Source organism: Pinus tabuliformis, chromosome 6, assembly GCF_031772625.1.
Source record: "Pinus tabuliformis cultivar Carrire ecotype Pingquan chromosome 6, CPIR1, whole genome shotgun sequence".
Taxonomy (NCBI): Eukaryota; Viridiplantae; Streptophyta; class Pinopsida; order Pinales; family Pinaceae; genus Pinus; species Pinus tabuliformis.
This window is the reverse complement of record NC_142292.1, coordinates 1,258,601,531-1,258,612,612: the sequence shown is the minus strand read 5'-3', so window position 1 is coordinate 1,258,612,612 and position 11,082 is coordinate 1,258,601,531. Positions and strand designations below refer to the sequence as shown.

The following is an 11,082-nucleotide window of genomic DNA, read 5'->3' as shown; positions in this document are numbered from 1 at the left end:
CATTGATCATGCTTTTCATTAGTGTCAATTCTTAAATGTATGATAATATCAATTTCATGGCTGCATTAAAAAGAAAGGAAACAAATATGTGAAACTGGTTTCCAGTTGACAAAAAAGTGGCTATGTACCAAGGGGTCTTGCAACGTTACATACCAAGATTGATTTTGTGTTTGAAATTATATGTTTCAGAGTACAATATAGACATGCAAACAAGATGAATTTGATTTTGTGTTTGAAATCATATATTTCAGAGTGCGATTTAGACACACAAACAAGAATTTGAGTGCACACATACAATTTCTGCTTTTGCTCTATTAATGATTTGATTGGTGCAAGCAAATTGACTTATGTAAAGGTAAACATCCAATTTTTCACAGGTTTAATTGCAAAATCTCTGAAAAGCTTTAACTTTACAGAATCAGGTCAAGCATGAGTTTGTTTCAGTGTCTACTTCTGAAGAAAATGAAATATTATTTTCCCAGACTTTAACTTACTGTAAATATGGAAATAAGATTTGTTCATAAATGGGAAATTAGCACTCCCTTTGAACTCATACATTTGCTAGTTGGCAAGGTGAATAATTGTCATCCACAAGGCTCGGTGGATAGAATGTAATTTGAATACACTGAGTCATTCGTACAGAGGACTATTAGATTTATGTTCAAAGTAGACAGAGGACTGTATATGTTCAAAGTTAGTAAAACTTCGGCAAATACATATAGCACAAATATAAGGTATTAATCCATCTTTCCTTTTTAACACTTCCAGAGCTCCGAAGTATAACTGGAACTACAAAGAAGCAAAGGTTGGAAGCACTGTTAAATAAATAGCGGATGGACATAACTACAAATACTCGATGGTCAATATGTACAGGGTGATCTAGTACATCATAATACATATAGTCCATAATGTAAATATTGTGACTTGTCTATTAAATATTCCATTTAATGAAGACTCTTAATCACCATTACCATAAAGTGGCCTATAGATTGCATGCAACTGGTTCAAACTTAAAAATGAGCTCAGGAAACAAGAATTTGGGTAGACAGTGCTTGAACAAGTTCCTGCCCGATGAAGATATCTGAAATAAAAAGAATACAATATCAAACACCATGCGTTCAAATCTGTAGCGTTATAGCCATCTAATTCTACACGTACTTGATCTCATACAGGAATAAAGCACACCTAAAAGTGGTAGTTTTGTATGCATCTTTCCTCCCGGAAAACTAAAGCTATCAGCCATATAAAAAAAATATTTGACAATAAAAAAAGCACTCGGAAAATTAGCTTGTTGTTATACAGATGTATAACTCGACGTCTCCTCTGCTCCTGTGTAGAATAAAACACTAACCCAGTACAGTAGCTTTGCATGATTCTTCTGTTCAACCATTACATACATCCTTCTGAGCCATATAAACAAATATATAATGGTAAAGAAAGTTCTTGAAAGAGATTTTTCAGGTGTAAAAGTAACCCTGCATCTTCTGGATTATTTCTAGTTTGTATCCACGTCATAGATGGTGAATGCTCATATGTGCCCAGATTTCTTATATGATTTGGTAGGACATTTTAAACATACATACAAAAGCATTGAACTGCGTCATTTGAATTAGGAAATCTTTATGATACACCATGGAAGGGAAAACATACTCCCTTAAAATACATAACTTTACATATGGCACAAATAGGTCAGTAAAAATAATATGCAATCATAAAACATAACATACAAAGAAAAAGAGATTTTCCAGAAGCAATGGAGATATATAAAAGCAAAATAAAAAGGACCACATGAAACATGTCTAGTTAGTTCACTATATGAAATGCTCAATTTTCCATAGTCGGCTAGATATGATAATTATACCGTAGACAAATGCACAACTATAAAATCCATCCACACTACCCAAAAGGAAACATAACAAGTCACTTGCAATAGCCTCAGAGCCATGTTTGGTACTTGACCCTCACAAGCTCAACATCAGAAAAATTGAAAAGAATAATAGTGAAGAAAACAAAGTTTTATTAGCTTAAGAAATAAAACGAATGTGATTTCATGAACAAATGATCAATACCTGCCTCCAAATGTCAACATGAAAAAAACCCTACTTAACCAAACTACAGAATCTCTGATAACACAACAAACATATGTCTGTGTTCGAGTATGAAACAATCAGCTTCCAAGTTCCCACATATATCTTTGCACACAAAAATAATATAACTCAACTGTACAGTCATGAACTAAACTCACTCCAAAAGCAATTCACAGCAGATGAAGTGTGCATAAGAAGTAAGATTCAGAATGATTATCCATAAACATAAGCTGACATAACTAAAACTGATCTTGCATTACCAGCAACTTGCCTCTACAGCCTAAAAAGGTAACTGCAATCATAAATTCATATATCCAGGAAATTATAGTACATCCAAGCTTTCTTGAAAGTTTTAACTTTTAACCATGTTCAGTAGACACTAGTTTCAGTAATTAGCATGTTCAAATCAATCGATACATCTGCCAATTCACCAGATTTACTAATACCCACTATTAGTACTGATATATTAAAAAATGGCATCCAAATATTCCTTGAAAGTTTCTACCTTCATTGGCCCACTTCTGTGAGTCATTTCACAATGTTATCTGCCCACCAAAAACGGATCGATAGTTGCTTCTTATTTTGCTTTAACTGCTTAAATTTATGAAGAAACCACAAAAATGGAAGAACTGCTGGCATGACATGAACATACTACTACAGAGAAGCGAAAACATGCCATGTATACATGAAATTTCTTGCACTCAAGTTATACAATCTGTATTCTAAGGCATGCTTGCCCTTCAGATAAAATTTTCCCTCTTGAAAAAACAAGGAATAACATTTCAAATACACTATCAAATTCATCTTTGTCCATTGTCAGGCCTACTCAAAGCATCTCTACTTCTAACCACAAGTATATTAAGCATGCAAATAAGCCCAGTCATATCCACCATCCATTTCTTCCACACAACACATGTAACATGAAAAACTTGAATATTACAAGGCTTGCCTAATCTTCCAAGCACTCCACAAGCCTACTTGGCTTTGGCTACAAGGGAGCTGTTACCCACCAAAAGTGGATAACCCATAGGAGAATTTTTTTCTCCTCATTTGTCAGCCAGCCAGCCAGCATCCCTATGATGGCCAATAGATATCTTTACATCAGAGCTCTCCACCTTTGCTCCAGTTAGTGCTCTCTCCCATTTGGTATGCTTCTTGAAAAAAGGTTGAGTTATCTATCAGAATGTATATTAATCATTTTTGGAATCACCACCATTATCACATGCACCTATGGATTGATGGGTCTACCTGTGAAATGTCCTTCCCCTTAGGGATGGAAGCACCTAATAGGACTGAAGGCATAATCATCCCTAACACAAGTGTGGTAACTTGCTTACAAATTCTGAGTTAGAAAGACATTGGGAGGCACGGTTTGTGTGAACTATTTTTGTGCCCCTAACATTGAATAAGGTCCACTATGATATTTTAATAATTTTTCTCCCTAATGATGTTGATCTGATCTGATCATGAGGGTATGTTTCAGGTGGTTCGTTACTCATGCAGCAAAGATTCTTTGAAGGATGACTTGACACCTATCTAGCACCATTCAAAGGATGTTTTGCCCAATCTTGACAGCAGAGATGACCTTGCAGTCCCAGCGCTTTCCGTTTGAGATGAACATTGGGCTTTAAGAAGCCTCCACATGGCTGTACCCCCTTGCTACACCTCCAGATGCCAAAACGTTGTATCAGGAAGCCATGGCATTGGCTTATTTGATGTGCCCAGATGGACCTAGAACATCCCCAAGCTGGCCTTGATCTTGTTTCATGGACGTTGCTTTGTTCGAGAGGCCAGATGATGATGTAGATCACTCAAATGACTTGGGAGGGGTAGCACATCATGCATAGATGCCAACACTTGCCTCAGAGCTTGCCACATCATCCCACATGCCCTAAAAGGCTGATGTGAGCCTTCTTGGAGATGACGTCACGGTGGAGGAGATGTTACCTAGAGATGTACTTGTTACACACCAAAAGAGAGTACCCCTAGGAGAGCCTTTCTCCTACTCATCTTCTTCCAATCGGCAACCAACAGCCCCGGACAGCCACCTTGTAGTCGATGTGATGTGCCACATTATCTTTCCCACTTGCATCAGTTATTATATGTTTCCTCACCCATTTGTCAAAAGCACATATTATATGGTGGGCAATCCGACCCAAAAGGTACATTTTTCCAATGCTCCACCAAGTTTCCGGGACGTGGGGACGAGGGAGCAGGGATACGCAGGAGTGGCCTATGCAAAAGCTCCCCACCAATTTTTAGGAAACGTGGGGGGATGTCGGGGTCTTAGAAACTCATAAATATAAAAATATATGATACATCATTGAAATTTTAATATTTATAATGTAACTCTCTTTATCATTATATAATATATAACACTTACCTCATGAAGGATTAATGATAAATCAATGAATCATATAACTGAAGTCTGAAACAAATTTAAAACGAAAAGCATGATATCATATAATCATAGTTCATACATCATACATGTAAGTTTGTAACTGTACAGTGTAACTACTAACAATGTACAATGAAAATAAATATTTAAAGTTTTAAAGTTTAAACCATATTGAAGTTCCAACTATGAATACTGAATATTGAAATAAAAGTCAAGTCTAATACATCAAGAGTCAATTTTTATAGAGTCAAGACACAAGTCTAATATATCATATATCAAGATTCAAAATAAACTGAACTCTGAAACAGAAAAGCAAATGTGAAAGGACGAGAGGACGACTGAGCAAAGCGATATCATGAAAAGATGAAACAATGTGAAATGAACATTAAAAATAAAGTTTAAACCTTTCCCTATTCATAAAAATTAGGATTTTTTTGTTTCATTAAATAAAAATTGCGATTTTTGTCTAGGGAAAAGACCCTTTCGCCTAGGAAATGACCTCATTTGAAGGATTCGACCCCGAAAATCGAGGAAACGTCCCCTTACGAGTTTCCAAGTGTACCCTGCTTTTTGGGCGTGTGGGGAAATGACCCCTAGTCGTCCTCAAGTCCCCAGAGCACGAGGGAGCTAGGAAACTCGACCCCCAGGTGGGGGCACGTGACCCCATGGAACACTACATTTTTCTTTGAGCAATCGGGTGTTTTTGCTTGTTTTTTATTTGCACATTTGGGCATGGACTATTGGGTGCCCTGGAAGAAGGAAGGGCTTTGACCGTGGTTTTGTTCCCTCGCCTCAACTGGGGGGTTAATCTTCAATCCTAGTCCTATGGGATCTCCCCTATTGGCCTATGGCTTTAGGAAGGGCACTACTTGGGAAACCCAGATTTTGGTAGTGTGGTCCCATTTTCCCGTTCCACATTTTTCACTCCCCTCCGCACATTAGAAGCCCTATTCCACCATTTCCCTTCTCTGCATCCACAAGGCACTGGCAAACACCCTCCCCTTGTCCACATATCTGGGTCTGGCTTGGAAACTTTGCCCCAAAAGTTGATGCAGCTAAAAGAAAGTTAAAATCATATCATGGACACAAGCAAGAAACAAAAAAAAAAAGAAAATCATAAAATGCAAAAGATGGTCGAGACATTTAATATATCACGTGGGAAAAAGCCAAACATGAGCTCTACCACTTATCATTATGGTCGTCACCCTGGTTCCTAGGGCCCATGAGTGCCTCATACATCATAGAAGGAACCCATGCACGTCCCAACCCTTGGTGGGCGATGAACTACCCCACCATTAAGGGGGTGATAACCGCGTGACATCATGCACAACATGCTCTCATTCGCTAGAGCTTCGAGTTGTAATACAAAGAAAAAATCAATAAAATGCACAAGGAAAATGAAGAGGGGTGGAGAAACAAAGGTCGGGGTAACTCATGTAATCATGAATCCTCCCTCCTCACATCTGTACACCCAATATGTGGATTTCATCATTATTGATATCCTTGTACCCATGGCATTTGGCTTGAGACCCCTTTGCCCCCATCCACTTCATCATTATTCACATGCCACCTATTAATTGAAGGGTGTACCAGGAACATGTCTTTCCCTTTAGGGGTTGGGAACACCTAATAGGATCGTTTATTAGCCACTCCCACCTAGGGAGGTAACACTATCATGCAATAAAAACCCCAAATTTGGAAGATAAGCCCCATATGGAGTCTTAATTTTCCCTTGACTAACAAGCTTGGTTCACTTAGATGCACTAATGATTAATTGTACCTAATGGTGAAGATGCAGCACTGGACATTATGTGTAATTAGCAAGTGGTTTCAATCATGGGTTGGGCGACTTAACATGGGCCTATGTCCACTAGAAGAGCATATGCCACCCTACAGGTGAAGCGTTGAGAGCCATGGGATTCCTATCACTTACAGACCATCATTCCATTCTGTGCGCACCTTCAGCACCACAACAATCTGCACTTTGCCCCCCCCCCACATTATTCGTGAGATGATGCATTTGGACCAATGTGCCCATGGCTAATTTAGCAGTGTACACATGGTTTGGCAATTGATTTGAAGCCCAAATGAGGTTTGTCTCACCTTTTGGAACGTGGGAGGGATAGCACCATCCTTTACGCCCTCAATGTTGGAGCAGAATCAGGCTAGTGTATCACCAGGAGACTTGTGAGACCCATTTTGTGCCCCAAACACAAAACTCGGGCCCACACGATGATTTGCATGGAGATATAGGGGCCAACCCCTATAGGATGATTTTTGGAGCCCTCTTGACTCAACTTAGCACTAGAGGAGCCCAACGCCTACCTCCAAGAGGCCCACGCATGCATGACATCAGCATTTTGACCATCTTGTGGGTGGTTTCTTATGATTTTACATTGGCTATGTGGTTGCCTTATAAACATAATTAGTTTTTCCCGTCATTTTATAACTAAGAGGGGATTTCAGGGTAAATTAGAGTTCATTAGACACACAAATAAGAGAGAGCTCATTTGATTCTCTCATCATCATCTCTTGGACAACTCAACCTCTAGAGAGAAACTCGCACTTGTTCCTTCTTGACTATTGGAAATTCTTGGAATCCATTTTGATATTTGGAAGCTATTTTGGATTATCTTTGGAGCTATTTCTTTGGTGAATGGATGGATATACTACATGTTATCTTGTAAGTGCCTATTATTGAAGATTATCATTTTGAATTTGTCTAATGTATGGAATTGTTGCTTCTAGATTATGCTTGATTGTGCCCTAATTTGTTGAAAATAAATTTTAATGGCTATCTAGTTGAGAATTGCATATGTTACTCATTGTATAACATGTAATCAATGTTCCTAGCAGATGAATCCTTATAACTCTCCATCAAACTCCATTTATCGAGTGGGTAAATGTTGGAATTTTAATACCTAGGGCATCAAATTTCGTCCTCCTTAGCAGCAAATTTGGCTTATCTATCACATCCTTGACTCCAAATGCCTAAAGGACAAGGCACCAGTCCAAGTCATTGGTGATCAATCCTAAATTATCTCCATAATTTTCTCTCCTAAAATTGGTCCTTTTAAGGCAATGGAGAAAATCTAGGGCTTGCAACGAACTTTTAGGGAGGAGGCTTTTTGGTGATTTTGGAGCCTAAACATCAAGTTTAGGGTCTAGGCTACCTAACCTCCAAGTTTGGTGGGCATCCACTCAAATTCCATCCATAAAATCTCTTGCCCTAAGTGGTGTTCCAAGAGGGAAATTGTAATATCCAAAATGGGATATTTGACTAATTTTACAGAAATTCACTCAACCAAAAATTTTCCATAAAGATTATCATTCATTTAACAGAACATTGCCATGTAAAATATAACCAATAGGATACGGAAAAATAACCACAAGACGAACAGGAACAATCTCAACTTTATTATAATAGATCAACTGGGGTTACATGCACATACAACCAAAATCGCCGAGATGAAAAGTTGGTCTCCAAGATAATATGTTGCACTGCTATGTTGGCCCTCAAAACTAAAATGAATTGCACTATTGAGATCTCCTGTGAATTTTGGATGAATTCACCAAGGGGAGATGGGTACTCACCCAATCTCACTAAATCGCCCGAGGGTTTCTGTCCTAGGGCTACTACTGAAGTAGAGAACCAGGTCCTCAACCTCTCATACAAGAAGAAATACCAAATCCAAAATGTCCTCTAATGGCCTCCTCCTCCTATTTTATAAATCTAATGGACCCCTCTAGAACGTCCTATTTTATTATTATTTTTAATCATGGAGCACTTTTCCCGCTTTTATTTCAATTAAAATATTCTTTTTAATGTCGAAAAAGGGTAAATTGGCCACCATATCTCCTCACGTCACTGAAAATCACTTCTAACCATCTCGCCTTGTAGATCTTCTCGTCCCGGTTCCAACGAGCTATTACACAAGGTGTTCTGCCAAGTATTCCTCCTGAAATTCCACCTTAAGCGTAATTAATTGACTCAGGCCCATTAATAACTCTGTTTTTTGAAAGTTGTCGAAATTCAAGGAATGAAAGGCAAACTTTCAGATGATGGAATATACCAAGCGAATGCCATCGGACCTCATAAAAACTCCTCAAAACCCCTCCAAAAGCGCATGGGCCCGCCGAAGACGCCAACCTGCAACTGTGACTTGTCTACCCACAACTCTGATAGTCCATCCTATCCATGCCATAAGGTACACCAGAAAAAGGAACATTACAAATCCTCCCACCCCAAGATTGCTTTCCCTCAAGAAATCCAAACCTATGGACCAGTCTGGTGGCCCAATGTAACTGAGACCCAATGCCCGGATCGCATACAAACCCTTGGGTGATGGTATGCCCTTGTGTCAACCCACCATGAATGGACCCCTCAATGCCTAGATCCCAAACCAATCTCTGACTGAACCTGTCATCAACCAATCCTCCTGGATCCCAATGCCACCCAAAACAAGTATCAATGCTCCATGGCTCTTCTTGTGCTATAACTCGAACCATGAGTGCTACTCCATCCACTGTGTACCAACTCATCACCTCTCTCCAAATCCAGCCCTTGGCATAGACCAAGGTCAATCTCACCATGCTGATGTTGTGCTGAAATATTGATGAGTGTCCAGCCTACATCCTGCTACCAACTGGAGCATGTAGTATCCCTCACATCTAAGGGCTCCTGTAGTGCAATGCTCCTGACTAAAAATGATACTCCATCAATAGGGTACCAACTCATGATCTCTTGCCAATCCAATGCACGGGAACCTATGTAAGAAACAAGTCGACTAGGCTGATATGGGTCCCTGCTCAACTCAGGATGCTCTATCTGGTCAATCAACAAGATTTGTCTAAGGAAACCTGCCCCTCGCTCTATAATAGGCAAAAGTGGGCAAGATGTGCTACAAGCCCTGTCTATGTACTCCTGGAGAGGGATGCTCCCTGAAAGAACTACAACTCTGCCAGTTGCCTGTGCAAGTACCTGCACCTCATCAGTGGGTCGGCCCAAAGATGGATGCACCACCATCTCAAAAAGATCCACCCTCATCTGGCTGAAAACTCCATGCTCCTCCAGTCTACCAACCTCCTGCAAAACTATCTCATCAGACACTCGCACTTCCCTTAGGACATATGTCTACAAATAATGCCACCCTCCTAATTGTTTGTACATCTGCCCGCCCCTCATCAATGGTTGGGCACAAGGATGGTTGCTCATCCTCCTTCATGGGCTCAACATGTGTAATGTCCTCAATGGAACAATTTGGGGTTTTCTTCAAATTCTAACTCGAAATTTCTTCAGATAAAACTTTCATTTATAACTCCGCAGCAATCGAACTCAACCCAAATTTCACCATTAATTTATCATTCATTTAACAAAAGATTTCCATGTAAAATAAAAACAAATAGAGCACTGCAATCCAATGACACAATGAACAGGAAAATTCCCATCTTTTATTATAATTGATAAACTGGGTTACATGCATATACAACCCAAATAGCTGAGATCAAAAGTTGGCCTCCAAGATAACCTACTACACCACTATGTTGGCCCTCCAAACTGAACTAAATTGTATTGTTGAGCTCACCTGTGAATTCTGGATGAATTCACCAAGGGGAGATGGGCCCTCGCCCAATCTCACTGAATCCCCTGAGGGTTTCCGTCTTGGGGCTACCAATGGAGTAGAGAACTGGGTTCTCAACCTCTCATACAAGAAACAATATCAAATCCAAGATGTCTCCAAATGACCTCCTCCTCTTTTATAGATCTGATGGATAGATCTCCAAGCCTCTAGAAGCATCTTATTTTATTAATTTATTATTCTAGAAGATCCTCCATTGACTTTATCTTAAGTGACCTTTTAATTTTATTTTATTTCTCTTAAGTCACTTTTGGCCCATTCCCTCCAATTAATTATTTTTCCTTAATTAAATGACTAATTAAAGTCATTTTTAATCAAGGAAAATGGTAAATCGCCCACCATACTCTCTCCGGCCACCAAAAATCACTTCTCAGCATCCCATCTGTAGATCTTCTCATTCTGATCCCAACGAGCTATTAGACTAAGGTTTTTTGTCAAATATTCCTCTCGGAATGCCACCTTGAGCATAGTTAATTAAGTTATGCCCAATAATAACCTCGTTTTACAAAAATTATCAAAAAATAACGAAACCAAAAACAAGATGTGCGAAAATTGCTCATGATGATGAATATGCCAAGCAAATGCCATCGAACCCCATAAAGATTCCTCAAAACTCCATCGGGACCCCTGATGACATAAGCTTGCTCCACTAACCTGGCCATCCCCTGCCCTGGGAATCCACCCTAGTTGTGCTATGGAGAAAAATAAAAATGGGGACATTACAAATCCTCTTGACCCAAGATTGCTTGCCGTCAAGCAATCTGCACCTGTCCATTGTAGAGGCATTGGCGAACTGATACCAGGATCCTGTTGAAAATAGTGTAACTAGGTTCGGTCTTCATAATGTCAAATATTGTAATGATGTATTTCTGTATCAAGAAAAAATTTATATTTTTGCTTGAGACATGGGTTTCATGCTCAAGAAGTTTCTTGGTTAGGTTGTGGCTCCCATTGAGAG

The 11,082-nt window shown here is 39.3% G+C and overlaps 1 pseudogene across 1 annotated transcript in view; it reads right to left on the bottom strand.

The window, feature by feature from the left end:
* Positions 1-581: 581 nt before the first annotated feature.
* The window catches only part of LOC149263233 (protein KINASE OF THE OUTER CHLOROPLAST MEMBRANE 1-like), a 110,555-nt pseudogene continuing 100,054 nt past the window's right edge, over positions 582-11,082 (bottom strand). Inside the window, exon 2 of the transcript XR_016259242.1 lies at positions 582-1,081. The product of XR_016259242.1 is annotated as a protein KINASE OF THE OUTER CHLOROPLAST MEMBRANE 1-like (transcript). The remainder of the gene's footprint in view (positions 1,082-11,082) is intronic.